Here is a 17,187-nt window from a genome sequence, read left to right as displayed (position 1 = left end):
GGAGCAGCGGGTCAGTAAAGCGCTGCTCCTTGAGTGTTCCTACATTTGCAATATGATAAATGTTTATCCACTTCAAATGCAGCTCCCAGAATCTGCAGACATATATATGCACATCTATCACATATATCATCTATACCACTAAAGCCGCTGGCAAGTAAAGTGAATATCATTATCTGGTTACAATGACACCTGTCAAGCAGTAGGATATATTAGGAAGCAGGAAAAAGGAGCGAGCCTAAGGATCTGAGCACTTTGACATTGGCCAAATTGTGATGATAGATGACTGTGTCAGAGCATCTCCAAAACTGCAGGGGTGTTCTTGGTATGCAGTGGTTAGAAGCTACCAACGGTGGTCCAACATTGTAGGACAACCGGGGAACCAGTGATAGAGTCACGAGTGCTCAAGACTAACTGATGCACATAGCACATGAACATGATTGTAAGACTAAGGCCAGTCTCACACAAACGGCTTTTAATTGCTGATTGCACTATTGGCGTTCGCGCTGACTTTCCACAGTAAGACGTGGACATTACAAGACATGTCTTTTCGATTTTTCCTTCACACTTGCGGATGAGGAAAAAACGCAGCATGCTCTATTTTGCCACTGAATCCACACAGATGGCCTCCATTGATTTGAATAGAGATACCCGACCCGCAGCCCATACTCAATAACATTGCGCTTGGGCTGCAGGTACCCACCTCATTGCTAAGTGATGGCGGTAAATACAACCAAAAAATCCCAACCATGTACTGCGCATCGCCGCCTGCAAGCCTCCGCGGTTATACGCAAAGCAATTTATTGCTAAACACAGGGTCACTGGTCGGGCTCACAGCTGGAATCCGCTGTGGGCCTCCCACATGCGAAATTCGACCCGGTCATGTAAGCCCGGCCTAAGAGTACTTCTCTGACAGATTTTCTGCCTGGAGCGAGCCCCGATTGACGTTTTTGTTAGTCGATCAGGACTCGTTCAGCTGACCTTACATCGTGCAATTAGTACTACTGCATGTGCCTTAACACTTCTTAGCTCAATTATGCAGGCACATGCAGTTGCATTGTTGTCGGCAGCATTTCCATGTTTACACAAATCGATGATTTTTGGTGCTACCTTCATCAGCGACACCTTTACATGGGCAGATCTCTTGGATGAAATTTAATTCTCAATTATTTGGATGTAAAAAGCCTTTATAGGACCACTCCTTTATTAATCCATCCCTACACCCCTTACCTGATTGCCTGTCACACTCTGGAAGTCTCCTCTGTGAATTGCAGCCACTCCCATGTAGTGCAGCCCCCCGTCTGATGCTTATCAGGCACTATCTTGATGGTGAAAATTATGTTTACTTTCAAATCAATCCTATGATGCATCAGCACAGCTTTCATTAGAGGCTGTACCAACTGTGCCTGCGGGGAGGGGGGGGGGGGCAGTTTGATTAACATTACCTTCTATATTCTTTGAAATAAGCTACAGACAACAAGTATAGAGTCAGCAGGATCAGCCAGTATCTCTACTATTATAATTGTGTGACAGGAGCTGTGTGATCATCTTCAGTAACTGGGACGGGAGAGTCTATGTCACCTTCTAGGCAGTTTCTGTTGTAGAGTTCATGTAACAGCATCACACAGACTGAGAATTCGAGTAGCAATTGAACACATAAACCCAAGTACATCTGAGCTGGTCAGAATTGACAGCACAAAAACATCTGAGTAAAAAGAGGCCAGAGGTTTCAGATAGAAAGGAATAATTAACCAAGATAACACTAGCCCACTTGTATATACTGGGGAGATAGCTACATAATGAATGGGAAAAAAATTCTAAGGAGTGACCCTTTAAGTTAGAAAATTAGAGCATGTATGCTGCCCTGCCATGTTCATATCTAATGTCCTTCAGCTAATTGCCTTGAAATGATGCTAACAAACACAGGCGCCTGGAATGATGGTACCTGTCTCTGGATGGCAGACAATGAAACAGTTAGAGCTGCTCATGCTTGTCGAATCATTAGACAATACTCTCTACTGGTGGTCTGTCAAGGGGGATCTGATCCCAGTTGCCTTGTGTGAATGCCCTCATGCATCCACTGGTCCCAACACCTTCTAATATTCTGGTCAGATTGGCCTAGGTGGTGGACAATTTGTCAATATGACTATCCAGTTTATCGCATGTACCCTTGTAAACTCTATTAACTGGGCAAAATCTCTTTGATTGCTTCATAGAGTCGTCTAGTGGTCAACAGGCTCTTCACAAGCACAAGTAGTCTCTAAGAGCCTTTTTATAGGCCAAGGGTGGAACCACTTTTAGGGCCTCAGGTAGCAAGACAGTTCATCTAACCACGCCACAACTCTCATCATTTGCATATCTGCCTCAGATGTTACTGAATGCTAGGTTTTACAGCAAAACGATAACTTTTACTAGTTGCTTGACGTTTTTGGACATAGAGTGTATGTAGAAATACTAATAGGATCACTTTGCCAGATTAAGTGGATCTTCGAAGTAAAACCTTTTGGGGTTCCTTGAGGGACATTTATAGGAAAGACTGTAATAATGTAACAGATGCACAATAAACAAACATTAACTCATAGCTATTTAATTGTTGGGGTTGCAGTTATATTCTACACGGCTATGAAGCCAATTGTCCTATTTAGAATGTAGCAGAAACAGATACAGATTGTAGTATACAGTAGCCAGAAGACTTTCATACTTGTTCCCCACATCTGAAGCTCTCCTCTTACCTTACGACGTGAATAGGGTTTTCATTGTAAATTTCCAAGTCTCTTATCAATATCCTCAAAGTGTAGAACAGATGTCTATTGTGCAAACGTTCCAGGAATTATGTGCAGTTTGAGGCTTCTGTTCCTTCTTTGTAATTTTTCCTACTTCCTTTTCAGACTTTGCCCGCAGATAATAAAATTTCACAGAGGCAGGGTTTTCCTTATTTTCTCTGTACCTGGGCATGTAGATAAGTCACACCCAGTTCTGTAAACTCTCAACCTGAGTCAAAGCCTAGGAATGTTTTTTTTCTGCATGAGCTGCTATCTTTCATTTTACACTATGTCGAAAGAGCTGTCATTATATGTACTCAGAAAGGATGGCCCAGGGCCAGAAGAAAGCTACTGAGATCAAAGCCATTATACATTATTCCTTGTAGCGCACATGAACACTATGAGTATTTGTGCTTATTGCATTATCAATAATGTCTCATTCTTAATTACACCTGAGCAAGAATCAAAAGTAGTATTTCTTTACATATATTAATATTTGGTGGAATCTCCTCTGAACCTAATGACATTGGATACTCTCAGTGGCATGCTTTCTAGTAACATCAGATACACTTCAGTTGGTATTTCCCTTCATTCATCCTGCAAATGTCTGGCAAGTTCTCTCAAATAAGATGGATGCTGTTCATAGTTCCTGACCTGACGTTTCAATTCATTCCAAAGATGTACAGGTTGGGACCAGTCCAATCATGGAACATCCATATCCTCAAACCAACGTAAAGCAATGTTGGACTTCTGACTAGGTGAGTTGTCTTGTTGGAAGCATTGTTGACCATTCCGAGATAATTAGATAATCCAGAGAATGCAGATGTTAGCACCACAACCAGAGAAATCCACATAAGTGGGGGAGCTGTAGTGTCGTAGTACACGCTAGGTCCAGGATCAGGACTTCCTCCGATCCTCCAATACAAGCTGTGAATAATTCCAAGGAGCAGCACAGTGGGAAATGTCAGACAATCTTTGTGTAACTCATAGGTACATCTTTATTGCGATTCCACAGGCTGAAAACAGGACAAGCGATGTTTTGACCGATGCTGCAGTCTTTGTCAAGCTGGGCAAAGACCGCAGCGTCGGTCAAAGACCGAAGCGTCGGTTTGACGCTTCCCACTGTGCTGCTCCTTGGAATTATTCACATTGTCAGAGTATTGTCATATTGTCCCCAGCACATTGCTGTCTAGAGTATCAAGGCATACCTCCATGTTCCAGTTCTTGTCACTGCAACCTATGGACTGAGATCATGCCATGTAAGACATCTGAAGACCATAATGGAACCTCTATGGTACTTAACTGTTGGCACAACACACTCATGCAAAAGGCATTCTGCAGGCATCCTCCCAACCCAGGTACATCCAACTGATTTGAAGATGGAGTAGCGTGATTCAACACTCCATAGAATGTTCTTCTTTTGTTTAACTGTTCAATAACAACGCTCCTTGCACTATTGTAGATGGACCTGGGCGTTGTGCTTTATGATGGATGGCTTCTGTACAGCCTAACTGTGCATGCAATAGTGTACAGTTCCCATCACAAACTATGGCTGACACCTCCAAGAGTCTGCGTCTTATGTAGCATGGTTTAGACACTATCCATTCTACTGATTGAGGTGTCCAAATACTTTTTGGAGGATAGAGTATTTCATGATCGCTTCTTGTCGACAGGACATTGATGTCACAAGGCATGATGGGATATATTTTGGTTTAGATTGTTGCTCAGTACTTGGGATGCACATATCCAGGGTCAGACTAAGGTACCAGAAGGTCTAAAATTATTATATGTCTAAAACAGCAGGAGATTTATCCCTTTTTGGAGGTGATAATGCACAAATAACTTATTTAGGGTCAGATTCTAGGAAAGGCAAAGGAGCATATTGTCCAGAGGCATCCACCAACTAAGGACTTTCACCGTTATGGTTGTTCCAGGAGTAAGAGATTTTTACAGTATTTACAGTGTCTTTCTAAGTTATTATGTGGAAGAAGATCTGATTATGCAGCTTTTACAAATTTTTATTACGATGGGTTGGAAAGACATTCTACTGCTCAAATTGCTATCTTGTTAGAAATGTGACGGTTGGGCATGCACATTTATTGTCATGGGGACAATGGCATAAATAGTTGCAACATCTGTTGATGCTTAATTAATGCTTTAATTAAAGTAAAATATGCACATGTTAGAAAAACAACATGCTAACACTTGTTTTTTGTTTGTTTTTTTGATTTGTGAGCAATGTAGGTTTGTTTTTTTAATCTTTTTACCATTATAAAGCTTACAGAGAATCATACATGGACAAAACTCTTTCGTTGTTAATTACTCTTTCTCTTTTTACTTTTTTATTAATAGCAGTCAAAATGATAATTACATGGTCCACTTAAGGCTGCCTGTCCACGGGCGTTGCGGTATCCCGCGGTGGATCTCCGCCGCAGCAGCCGCTGCCTGGGAGCAGGATCTCCGCTGTCAGCCTATCTGACAGATAGGCTGAACGCAGAGAAACGCGGTAATTCGCAGCATGCGATTCAGATGGCGTGATTCGCCGGGATTTACCGCCAGCGGAATCACGCCCATGGACAGGAAGCCTCTAAATATACTGTATACAGAGACAACAACAACAAAAATATTACAGAATATCATAGTAGTTCCCAAACAGTTGAAATCAGAAGATCAAATAAGTCATCAATAGTTGATCAGCTGGAGTCTGCAGCTCTGAACCCCCAGCAAATCAGCTGATCGGGTGTCCACTGTCAGCACTGCAGTACATAGGGGGTGGAGCAGAAACTATTGTAGTGGCTGGCACTATAACTTCAGGCTGGGGTCTCTTTAAAATCAATGGGAACTGTGCCAGCACTTACAAGTGCTGGCCACTACACTGGGGTTATAGCAGCAGCTTCCACTTTGACCCCTTCCATATTGCAATGCTAAAAGCGCATACCCAATCAACTCATTGGCTGGGGTCCCGAGCAGCAGATCCTTGCGTTCAACTATTGATGAAAAATATTGTCCTGAAAAATCCCTTTTAGATTATTCTAATTAGCTCACCTTTACCTCCTCCCAGATGCATGCATAAATCTCTGCTTTTATTCTTCTTCTCTTTCTAGGCCAAGATCGCCATGAAGACTACATTCAGTGACAACTCATCTCTGTACACTCTTTCTATCATGCTGCTTCCTCTCAGTGTTCTTGCAAAGTATTAACACCCCTTCTGTGGGCCTGTAGCAAGAGTTAGGGACTCTCTAGTTCTATACTTGTCCACGACAAATGGATTTGTCCTTGTGCATTCGTGTGTTTGTGTCTACGTGGTTGTTGGTTTTTATGTCATTGGAGGTGACCTTTTGGGGTGTTAGTGTCATTAATTTTGATGGTATCCACGTGACTGTCTCCCTAACCTGCTGTGTGTGATGTCATTAGTAGAGCGGTTGGGGGCGGAGCTTAGTTGGTGAGATGAGAAGGAGAGATGTAGTAAGAGAAGGAGGATGTGTGAGCAGAAGGCTGAGGCTCTGATGCTTCCATCTGGGTTATGCCTGGACTCGCCTCATTTAGCTTTGAGATGCATCCCCTCAGGGGACCATAAGTGAGCATCAGTGGGACGGTACCGGCTCCGCTACTGCAAGTTGGAGGACAGGTCTGGCATGAGTGTTTTGCCCCATGAATGTCACTAGGTCAGTGAGGAAAGGGCGTGAAGAGTGAGAAAGTTTGAGTCTCCATGTCAGGAGCTCTCTCCCCAGAACCATCCATCAAATAACTGAGACTGATGACACTGGTATCTTAGGAAAAGAGTGTTTTTTCTAATGCAAGTGTGTCGGAAGATGGTGAAAGGAAAAAGTGCCAGTAATATTGTACTTAAGATGCTGCAGTAATGTACTTGGAAAATCAAACTTGGAAATATCCAGCAAAAACCATGTGCCTCCAGTTTAAAAACTACACTTTGATTCTTTATTTGGTTTCATCAACTGGTTACTGGAAAGAGGCACTGGCATCACGTGAACAGTTAAGCTATTATTTTTCTGCCAGGACAGACTGCGTTTTTGGGATGTGACGAGAGGAGACGGTAGAGCCATCATGACCCACCATTTTGTTCCCTGCCGTCTCCCCCACCAAAGGTTTGACCCTGGCCGCTGCAGGCCCACAATGCAATAGTGCCCTTTTTTTTTTTTACAAACAATGCCTCCTCTGTGGCTCAACTTACTAAAATTGGTTCCACTAATATTGCTCCCCTTTTTCACTGCTGGACTCCTGCTCTAGTGACTCTGTCCAGCAGCAGCAAAATTAAATCCATCTTTATCAGGAAGAAAGGGATTAATTGTTGTATGGGTGTTATTCACCAGTCTGAAGAAGTTGGACTTCTGTGAGATGTTTAAGGCATGTTTGAGAGGTGGGTCCTTCACTCTCTGGCCAATTGTTGAGTTTTTTTGCACGCTCCCTCCCTGTCCAGGATGCATTTTTTCTCATTCTTGTGTTTTTTGTGAGTCACAGTAATGAGGAGGATCTGGGCTGAAGTGCAACTGGTGGAGCCTGTGGATTTATTGGGTCCTGGGTTTTCAAAGGGAAGGGGGACTGTCAGCTGACTACAGCTGAGGTTCTTGAACTGGTGTTAATTGGTGTTTTGTATGGTGGCCGTGATGTGGTGTTAAAGCCCCGGGTTCCTCAGAGTTACCATGTCTGGAAATGTTATAACGTTATAATTCAATAAAGTGGCTGCTGTGGCCAATCAACCCAATAGCATGTAGTGTGTCTGTCTCTTATTTATTTCACTGTGGTCTCTGATAGTGTTCTTTTTTATCTGCAGTCCCTGGTCATGTGCAATGACTATACACTTCCTGCTGAAAAAAATATGGCAAGTGCTCCATATATTATTCTATTATGAAAGAAATATTGTGTAATGCACAGAACGAAGGGCCGCAGGTACCAGCACATGGCATGATCTGTCAAGCTCTCGAAGACTTTTTACATAGTGAGCTGAACTAGAGGAGAACTATGACACAGAAATGCAAATACCTTGCTTCCAAAGTAAATTTGCATTCACCCACAGGTATTCCAAGAAACAGCTGCAAATAATTCTCCAACATGCAGAGACTTGTAAAAAAGATTCATTGGTGGCAAAGAGAAGAAACCAAAATACAAGATCAGAACGGATAGGAAACAAGCATCATGTGAATTAAAGGTTAATGATCAGATACTTCCTAAACAAACAGATAAAAGGTCTGTGTCATGTTTGGGGGATAAGGATAATTATAAGCAGATGGCTTTGAGTGTTTTGCAGAAGGAGAATCATATCAACACCTCCCCACGGAGTCAATATGTAATTATAAAATAATGAAAATTACTTCATAGAGACTCGAGTTTGGGGATTTTGTACTTAAATATGTTGAAGAACAGCCACAAATCATTTTCTAAATTGCTGTTTTATGGATATATGTAATACCAGCAAATTACGATTTTACATACATTTGCTTTAAAGGGCATGTGCACCTTCAAACATCTCCTAACGTGTCACCAAGATCTTCATCAGTCATTGGAACAAAGGGTTAGGATTCTTCACAATGTGACACTCTTAGGCTGAGATCTTCATATTTCAATGACAGGATGGAATATATTTAAAGGTACACATACACCTCTAGCTGTGTGTTTACTAGCATGCAGAAGTTGTATTCTCCCATCCACCCTAAGGCTGCTTTCAGACAAGCATATTGTAACACATCCGTAATACAGATCTGTAATGCAGATGTGCAATGGATGACATTACAACTGTATGTCATCAGTATTTCTGCCTCTGTATATTTTATTCTCTACTGGAAAATACTGATGTGTATGTACCCAACAGAAAATAATAGCAATATGGAGGCAAAAGTAGAAAAAATAGGTCATGCTGTTTTTTTAAAAAAAAAAAAACAGACATGAAAAGTACAGCCATGTGAATAGATATATAGATTTACACTAGCTCCGTATTATGGTCCACAAAACACAGACCAAATGCGGAGCTAAAATGTGATAGTTTGAAACTAGCACATGAGCCAAAATGATATGTAACGTGGTGTCTATAGGGTATGCTTACCAGCTATTTATTTCCCCTACAGCTTGTTGTTTCACTGCTTTATAGCTCAGCTCCAATAGGACAGAACTCTGATTTGTGACTACAGTTTATCTACAGTGCCTACAAGGGTCTGATGTAGTCTGAGACACACCTCCTGTCTCATCATTGGTACAGGGAGACACACCCTTTGTTTCATCATTGGTTCAGGCTGCTGCTCTCTCTTCTCCCCACAGCTCTGTCTACTCAGATTGGCTACTGTGTAATAAGTCTATCACAGGCTCACCATGAAGTTAGTGCACAGAAAACTGATTTCTACTACAGCAGATTACTAAACTATGAGTGAGAAGAAAAATTATTAGGCAATTGGCACAGTGATCAGCCACAATAGAACCCACTTGCATGATATTGTATAGGTCTCCCGTAAGCCAACACAACAACAGCTCTGAACCACTTCCCAAGATCTCTATAGGTACCTTGTGATACCTTGCTTCAGAGTCTTTGTTGGGGCCTTCATGGATTGGGCTGGTTTTTCTAGTACATCCCACAGATGCTCCATTAGATGAGATCTGGGAATTTGTAGGCCCAGTTTTGATTTCTTTATCGTGTTCTTCCAACCATTCCTGAACAACTTTTGCAGTGTGGCAGAGCACATTATCCTGTGGAAAATGGGCACTAACATTGGGTAATACTACTGCCATGCCGGAGTGTACTGTTCTGTAATGTTTAGGTAGGTGGTGTGTGTCAAAGTAACATCCATATGAATGCCAAGTCACAAGGTTTCCTAGCCAAAACATTGCCCAGAACATCACACTGACTCCGCCAGCTTGTCTTCCTCCCATAGTTCTGGTTTTGCCTAACCCCCCGGCTAAGCGATGCATATGCCATGAGCCATCCACATGATGTAAAAGAAAACGGATTCATCAGAACAGGCCACTTTCTTCTATTGCTCCATGCTCCATTTCAGTTGCTTAGTGCCCATTGTTAGTGACTTTGGCGATGGGCAAGGGTCGGCATGGGCACTTTCACTGACCTCGGGGTTAGTTGATAATATACAGAAAAGATAATATATTCTACTAGACAAGCAGAGCCAGGAATATGAAGTAAGCGCTGATATATTCCAAAAAAAAATGTATACAACGGTGTGAAGAAGCATTGTACTATGCACTATGTTCTTTACTGGAGCGTACACGTGTTCAGAAATGTGTAATATGCTGCTAAATAATGTCAGATTATACCTGGCACAGTCTGACACCACTTTTTACTATGAACGAGTGATAGACAAATTGAATGAATCAATCACACTCTGTGGGAGGCCATGTCTCCTTTATCTGATGTAAGTAACACATTTGATAAAAGTGCTAGAAAAGTGTATGTACGGGGAAGCCTTTTATACTTGGCATTGAGGTTTTCAGTGCAATCATGCCAGAAAGCTGGCTTAAATACTGTGATCAATCTCCTGTGAAATACATATTTTGAATGCAGAGTATTTAAAATAAAAATAAAATGTATAACAGCATCGGCATTGATGACTAATAGTACAGTATTTTAAAGTGCTTCATCAAGACCCAAAATAGAGCAGCCAATAAAGGGTTTAAAACTTCATAAAAAAATGTATTTTTCTAAGCCTCATGTCCACGGCTGTCGCGGGATAGGCCTGCGGATTTACGCTGCAGGAGTACCGCGGTGGTAAACAAAAGATGCCTGCGTTTTTCCGCGGTCTCCATTAACCCTTTGCAATCCAATTTTGGATTCAGGGTTTCCTATGGGGCTTTCTCTTTCTGCCGTTATACAATGGCGCCATCTGCTGGCTAGAGCCAGTACCGCGGTATGGGACATGCCGGAGAGGCCCCCGACAACAGAGTGGTCAGTAATATACAGTAAGAATACCCTGCCGGACGTCTTCTGACATCGGAGCTGTACAGCCTTCAATCAGAATGTCTTCAGACGTCAGACAGTGGATTGGAAAAGGTTAATACTATATTAATGGAGACCTTCCTCAGTGTAAATCCGCAGGAAATAGAACATGCCACGATTTATTTTCCACAGCGGAAAACTGGTAAAAGTCCACAAGTTAGCATTGGCAGGCAGAAAAGCTATTAGGTTCAATAGAACCTAATAGCTGCAGAATTCTGCTGTGGATTTATGCCGCAGGAACTGTGGTACAAATCTGTTTGTGGGCATTTGGCCTTTGTGGGGTTTGTACTGCTGTTTTTAGTGACGTTTTTGAAGTATGTATATACTGATGTTTTTTAAGGCCATATTTTTTTTTAAAAAATGTACTTATTTAGGTACTGTATGCCAATCATACAAGGTTTTGAAAAAATAAAAAATGCCATAACCAAATGAAAATGGTAAGCACAATGTAATGTGTGTAGAAATATCATATGTTCCTATTAAATAGGAGGATATATTTGCCTGCAGTCCTTTTGACTGAAAAAAGTGGCTGAAAAAATGCTGCTAAAAATGCTAGGAAGAATGCACCTACTCTGTTTCCCCTACAATAAGACCTACCCTGAAAAACAGCCCTAGCGTGATTTTTCTAAGATTTTTGGGGTGGCTTAAAATATAAGCCCTACTCTGAAAATAAGCCCTAGTTACAGTTCATAAAAAAGTCAATGCTTTAGGTCAGTGAAAAGGGCCGAAAAAAGACAATTGCTGCTTTTTACAGCACTTTTTATGCAGATCAGACGAGTCATTTACTCAGCAGACTCGGTCCAGGTCTTTCCCGCTAATCTCCTGAGCCCCAGTGCGCGGCTCAGCCGTCCGCGGCTCAGCCAATCAATGCAGCTCTCAAAGAATCAATCACACCCATCGCTTTGTGGAGGTGGGATTTATGACTCCCGTAACCAGAAAGTGAGCCTGTGTTGGCGGCCAACAGCTTTGTCTGCGTTTTTACTGATCAGAATACGCAGTAAAAACGTTGATAACAACAAAGGTCTGAGCACTCATGTGAACGACTATAAGGGTTGGGAGGCCGGGCTTTCACACACAGATCGGGCAGTCTCGCTGTTGTCAAAATAAGACATCCCCTGAAAATAAGCCATAGGGCATCTTTTGGAGCAAAAATTAATATAAGACCCTGTCTTATTTTCAGGGAAACCGAGTAAATGTGATGTAATTTTGTAGTTCTCTTACGATTGTTTTTTTTTTGTTGCAAGAACCAGGAGAGAAATCTATCTGAAAGGCTAAAAGCTGGCCATGAACATTTGCTTGCTCAATCATTAGGCCATTCTGTTTGCTTATACTAAAAAAAAATTATCATTGTTGGCAGCCCATTTTCCTGTAGGAGTATTGGGGATGAATGATCGTATTAATGATCATTTGTCTCCCATATAGTGGTCATTTGCCAGTATAAAGGCTAGTTAAACAAGTTGCTGTCGGTCTCAGTAAAAGATTAGAAACAAATGTCCAGTTTCAGTTGCAATTCTTTGAGCCAGCACAATTATGGAATTAAAGAAGAGGAAAGCTATTGTCAGACACAGCGGACCTGGAACCATCAAACCACAGACTGGTTTGAATTTGGGCCAAATCCCGAGGGGACACCTGAAGTACCCTAGTCTTCACCCTTTAGGCCCACCAGTCAGGATTTTGCTGGTTCCCCACAAGTAGTCTTAGTACTGCAGTTGATGCTACCAGAGACCTAGGTGTGGTTCCTTATGGTATGAACAGGAGCGTAGTCAGACAGTCCTGGTTGAGGCAAGTGATAAACGTCAATGTGAGGAACAAGCCAGAGGTTAGGTCATGGAGAACAGGTTCAGCACAGTTAATAAGGTCAGAGGACAGGGCAAGCAACAATCAGAAGTGCGGTCAGTATAGCTAAGTAGGGTCAGGAGCGAAGACAGGAACATAGTCAAGATAAGCCAAAGATTGAGAACTTGAGAATTAGAACCAACTTGTAAGATCACCTAGAGAAGACCCTATAGACCACAATACTGAAGCACCCTCCATAGGAAGAAGTTGCCTGCTATAGTTGGATTGTCAAGGCAAAAAGATGTAAGGTGCGCACTAGGAATAGCCATTTGTGCCTTTCAAACTGCTGACAGAAGCATGCGAGCCACGGCCACTAGAAGGCATAAGTCAGCGGCCACTGGCCACAAACTGCATGTACATGTCTTTCCTGTATGCATTTTCCTTGGCATTGGATCTGCTACTAAGTTTGGCTCAAAAGACATTAAAAACTGTGTGTGTGACTCCATTCTTATACTTTTTTCATCCAATCTTTGTTCTGCATTGAATTCACACTTGGTTCTGGCTAAAAATAATGCACCATTTCAACACTGCACTCTATGCATAAGGATGGTCATACAAATTAGATAGCTGTCTGTCAAATGCCATTTGGCTTTGGCCAACAGCTATTTTGTCTGGCATCTCCAAACACATGCAAGCTCACATAGGACTCTGTTAATCATTTCTTATGATATGCTAGAGAAATTGATACATCAGTAATTGCATCACCTTTTTGACAAATCAGTAGGGCTCCATATTTTCCAATAGCTTAGCATATAGCGCATACCATATATGACCGCATCACATTCATCAAAAGTTATGCTTTTGTAGTGCCATAACTCTAAAGAGTCCCATGCATTTATGTAAGAGCAATTGTATCGTGATTAGAAGCTTAAAGGGGTTGTCCCGAGGCAGCAAGTGGGTCTGTACACTTCTGTATGGCCATAATAATGCACTTTGTAATATACATTGTGCATTAATTATGAGCCATACAGAAGTTATAAAAAGTTTTATACTTACCTGCTCCGTTGCTAGCGTCCTCGTCTCCATGGTGCCGACTAATTTTCGGCCTCCGATGGCCAAATTAGCCGCGCTTGCGCAGTCCGGGTCTTCTGTAGTCTTCTATGGAGCCGCTCGTGCCAGAGAGCGGCTCCGTGTAGCTCCGCCCCGTCACGTGCCGATTCCAGCCAATCAGGAGGCTGGAATCGGCAGTGGACCGCACAGAAGAGCTGCGGTCCACGAAGACAGAGGATCCCGGCGGCCATCTTCAGCGGTAAGTATTGAAGTCACCGGAGCGCGGGGATTAAGGTAAGCGCTCCGGTAAGCTTCCTTTACTTCCCTGCATCGGGGTTGTCTCGCGCCGAACGGGGGGGGGGGTTGAAAAAAAAAAAAACCCGTTTCGGCGCGGGACATCTCCTTTAACTTGAAGCTTGATTTCTCCTGATTCACGTCTAGCCTATTAACATAGAGTACAACTTTAAAAATGTATAGTAATAGAAAACTGTGCTATGTTAATTAGGGTCATCAGATGTCCCGATTTAAGCTAGACAGTGCTGCGGCTCCCCGCCGGTAATCACTGTGCAGCGCCGCGGGCCAGATGCACACACTGCAGGCAGTGTGTACATCCAGCATCTTCGTCCCCCAAACTCTGGGGCTACTTTGGGTGGCACTATTATTGTTGTAGCTGGTATAGGGGGCACTAATACTATGGGGCTACTTTGGGGGGCACTATTATTGTTGAGTTTGTATAGTGGGGCACTAATACTATGAGGCTACCGTGGGGGCAATATTATTGCTGGGGCTGGTAGAGGGGAGCACTAATACTACTGGGGCTATTGTGGAGGAGGTGCTATTATTGTTGGGCTGGTAGAGGGGAGCACTAATACTATGGGGCTACTGTGGGGGTAACTATTATTGCTGGGGCCAATATATGGGACACTATTACTACTAAGGCCACTCTGCACGTGGCAGCATACCTCAAACAGACTTAGGAGATGTTTACACATGGTGGAAATGCTGCGAAATGTCCACAGCAAATTCCACATCTAAAAAAATGTCAAAATCTGTGCAGATGCTGACTGGAAATCAACCACACTTTCACAACTGATTTCATACTATGCGGCGCTCCCCCTAACCTCCTCTATAGGCTTCCTTCTGTCAGCGCTCCCCGGCTTCCGGTTGCCAGCGGACGGATCATGTGGACGGAGGCAAAATCACATGTCGTGATAATCCCCGTCCCTGACCACACCCCTTTCTCCCGCTTTAACTGTGGAGAAATCTGGTCACCTTATGTTAATACCATAGCCATATGCTAGCTACATATGTACTTATGCTGCAGCTGTAATGATAACAATTGTGACAGCTGAACAATTGTCAGTACAACTATATGCAAAAAATAGGAGTCAGTGGCATATATATGTATTTATATGGTAGAACATGTCTGGGGCACACCTGTACGTTCGTCTGAGCCTTTCAATCTTCCAAGGTGAATGTACAGTAATGCTCAAACACAATGTGAACTTATCCTTACCGAGAGACATAGTATTCTTTCATGCTGAGCCAGCTTCTATTTTGCTAGAGTTGTTTGGGTCACAAGTTCCGCTTCTGCTAATAGCACTGAGTTTACTGTACTAGTAGAAATAATGTCTCTATGCATACCTGGTAACTGGAATGTATCTAGTAATAAACACCCTATAGTTAATGCTTTTGGCATAACATTACTATCATGCTATTACTGGGCACTGGGAAGAGTGCATGTAAACTAATATTTACTATTCAAAGTTAAAGGAGATGTCCCGAGGCAGCAAGTGGGGTTATACACTTCTGTATGGCCATAATAATGCACTTTGTAATATACATTGTGCATTAATTATGAGCCATACAGAAGTTATAAAAAGTTTTATACTTACCTGCTCCGTTGCTGGCGTCCTCGTCTCCATGGTGCCGACTAATTTTCGCCGTCCGATGGCCAAATTAGCCGCGCTTGCGCAGTCCGGGTCTTCTGTAGTCTTCTATGGAGCCGCTCGTGCCAGAGAGCGGCTCCGTGTAGCTCCGCCCCGTCACGTGCCGATTCCAGCCAATCAGGAGGCTGGAATCGGCAGTGGACCGCACAGAAGAGCTGCGGTCCACGAAGGCAGAGGATCCCGGCGGCCATCTTCAGCAGGTGAGTATGAAGACGCCGGACCGCCGGGATTCAGGTAAGCGCTGTGCGGGTGGTTTTTTTAACCCCTGCATCGGGGTTGTCTCGCGCCGAACGGGGGGGGGGGTTTAAAAAAAAAAAAAACCCGTTTCGGCGCGGGACATCTCCTTTAATTGTTTGCATTTGTTAACACAAGAACAGCTACTTAGAAAGTTGTGAACCTCTCCTGAGTGACCTTTGTTTTATGTAAGGATTTAAAGTGGCCTTTCACATTAGTGAAGAGCAAATAATGGAATAATCGGTTTGTGTCAGTATGGGGTCGATTTCATGAAAATCACAGTGAATCGGGACAGTCAATTCTGTATCCCATTAAAGTCAATGGGAGTAAAAATCAAGTTTACTAATTTGACCTCCAGAAGGTAAAATTAGTGAAGCCAAGGTCCCCTTGATTGCATGGGAATACAGCTACATATCTGGGAAACACAGTGCTTCTCCCAAAAATTGGTCAAAATAGTGTACAGTGGTGTAGGGGTCAATCGTAGCACAGCGGTGTCACTGAAAATAGAAGGCCCACATAGGGTCTCCTAGATCACAAAATGGCACCAACGAGGACAGTAGGGGGACTGCTTGTTTTTAAAGCAAATGTCATAAAGTTTACAAGGAGAAATTCTGCTAGGTGAAGACAACACTCAAGCATGGGCCTACTCCAAGGAACAACTATAGAGCTACCAAAGACTTTGCTGCACAAGACATTAAGTGCGCTGCTTGTTTTAAAAGCAATGTCATAAAGTTTGCATAGGACACATTCTATCAGGTGAACAGAACAGCCAAGCACAGACTTTCTCCAAAGAAAAGCTGTAGAGGTATAGATTTTTCTTGTGCTTTAGAAAAATTTCATTTTAGAAGGAGGAGAAAGAAACATGTAAGCAGGAGAAGGAGGGTAGCAGCAGCTCCACCACCATGCATCGGCCTGTCCTCAGACTATATGGATCGCTAAATGTTTTTAAAAAAGAACCATGCATGAATTTCACCTGACTTCTGCACCCCATAGCCGATTCCATTGATTAGGTAGCATGCTGGCAAATTTTATTCACATATGACTAAGCCTCGATTTATATCAAAGACCACAATGTGCCATCAAGGTAATGTCGCTGCTGGTGGAAGTACTGCTGCTCTCCTTCTCCTGCTTCCATAATGCTTCTTTCTCCTACTCCCACCCAAATGAAAAATATGTCATGTTTATATGAGGAGCACACTCTGCCCTTAAAACAGATTTTGCAAGCTCTGGCTACTTGTTCAGCTTCGATACCCAGAAGTCAAAGTGGCCAACACCATGTCTGCGTACATCCACACATGAGCTGATTTAGGCCTCCTGCACACGGGCGGAAATTCCGCGGCGGGATTTCCCACAGAATTTCCGCTTGTGGCCGCTGACATAGGATTGCATTAGAAAACGCAATCCTAGGCAGACAGCCATGATTTGTCTGCGTGAAATCACACGGCATGTTCTAATTCTGTGTGGGTCT

The 17,187-nt window shown here is 42.9% G+C and overlaps 1 protein-coding gene across 1 annotated transcript in view; it reads right to left on the bottom strand.

Annotated features, from left to right (window-relative positions):
• The window catches only part of ARAP2 (ArfGAP with RhoGAP domain, ankyrin repeat and PH domain 2), a 260,994-nt gene extending 258,115 nt beyond the window's left edge, over positions 1–2,879 (bottom strand). Inside the window, 1 exon segment of the mRNA XM_066573206.1 lies at positions 2,730–2,879. The gene's annotated coding sequence lies outside the window, so the exon portion shown is untranslated.
• Between the last annotated feature and the right edge of the window lie 14,308 nt (positions 2,880–17,187).

The sequence above is a fragment of the Eleutherodactylus coqui genome, chromosome 7 (assembly GCF_035609145.1).
Source record: "Eleutherodactylus coqui strain aEleCoq1 chromosome 7, aEleCoq1.hap1, whole genome shotgun sequence".
Lineage (NCBI taxonomy): Eukaryota > Metazoa > Chordata > Amphibia > Anura > Eleutherodactylidae > Eleutherodactylus > Eleutherodactylus coqui.
The sequence above is the reverse complement of the archived record's forward strand: the minus strand, read 5'-3'. Positions and strand labels throughout refer to the sequence as shown.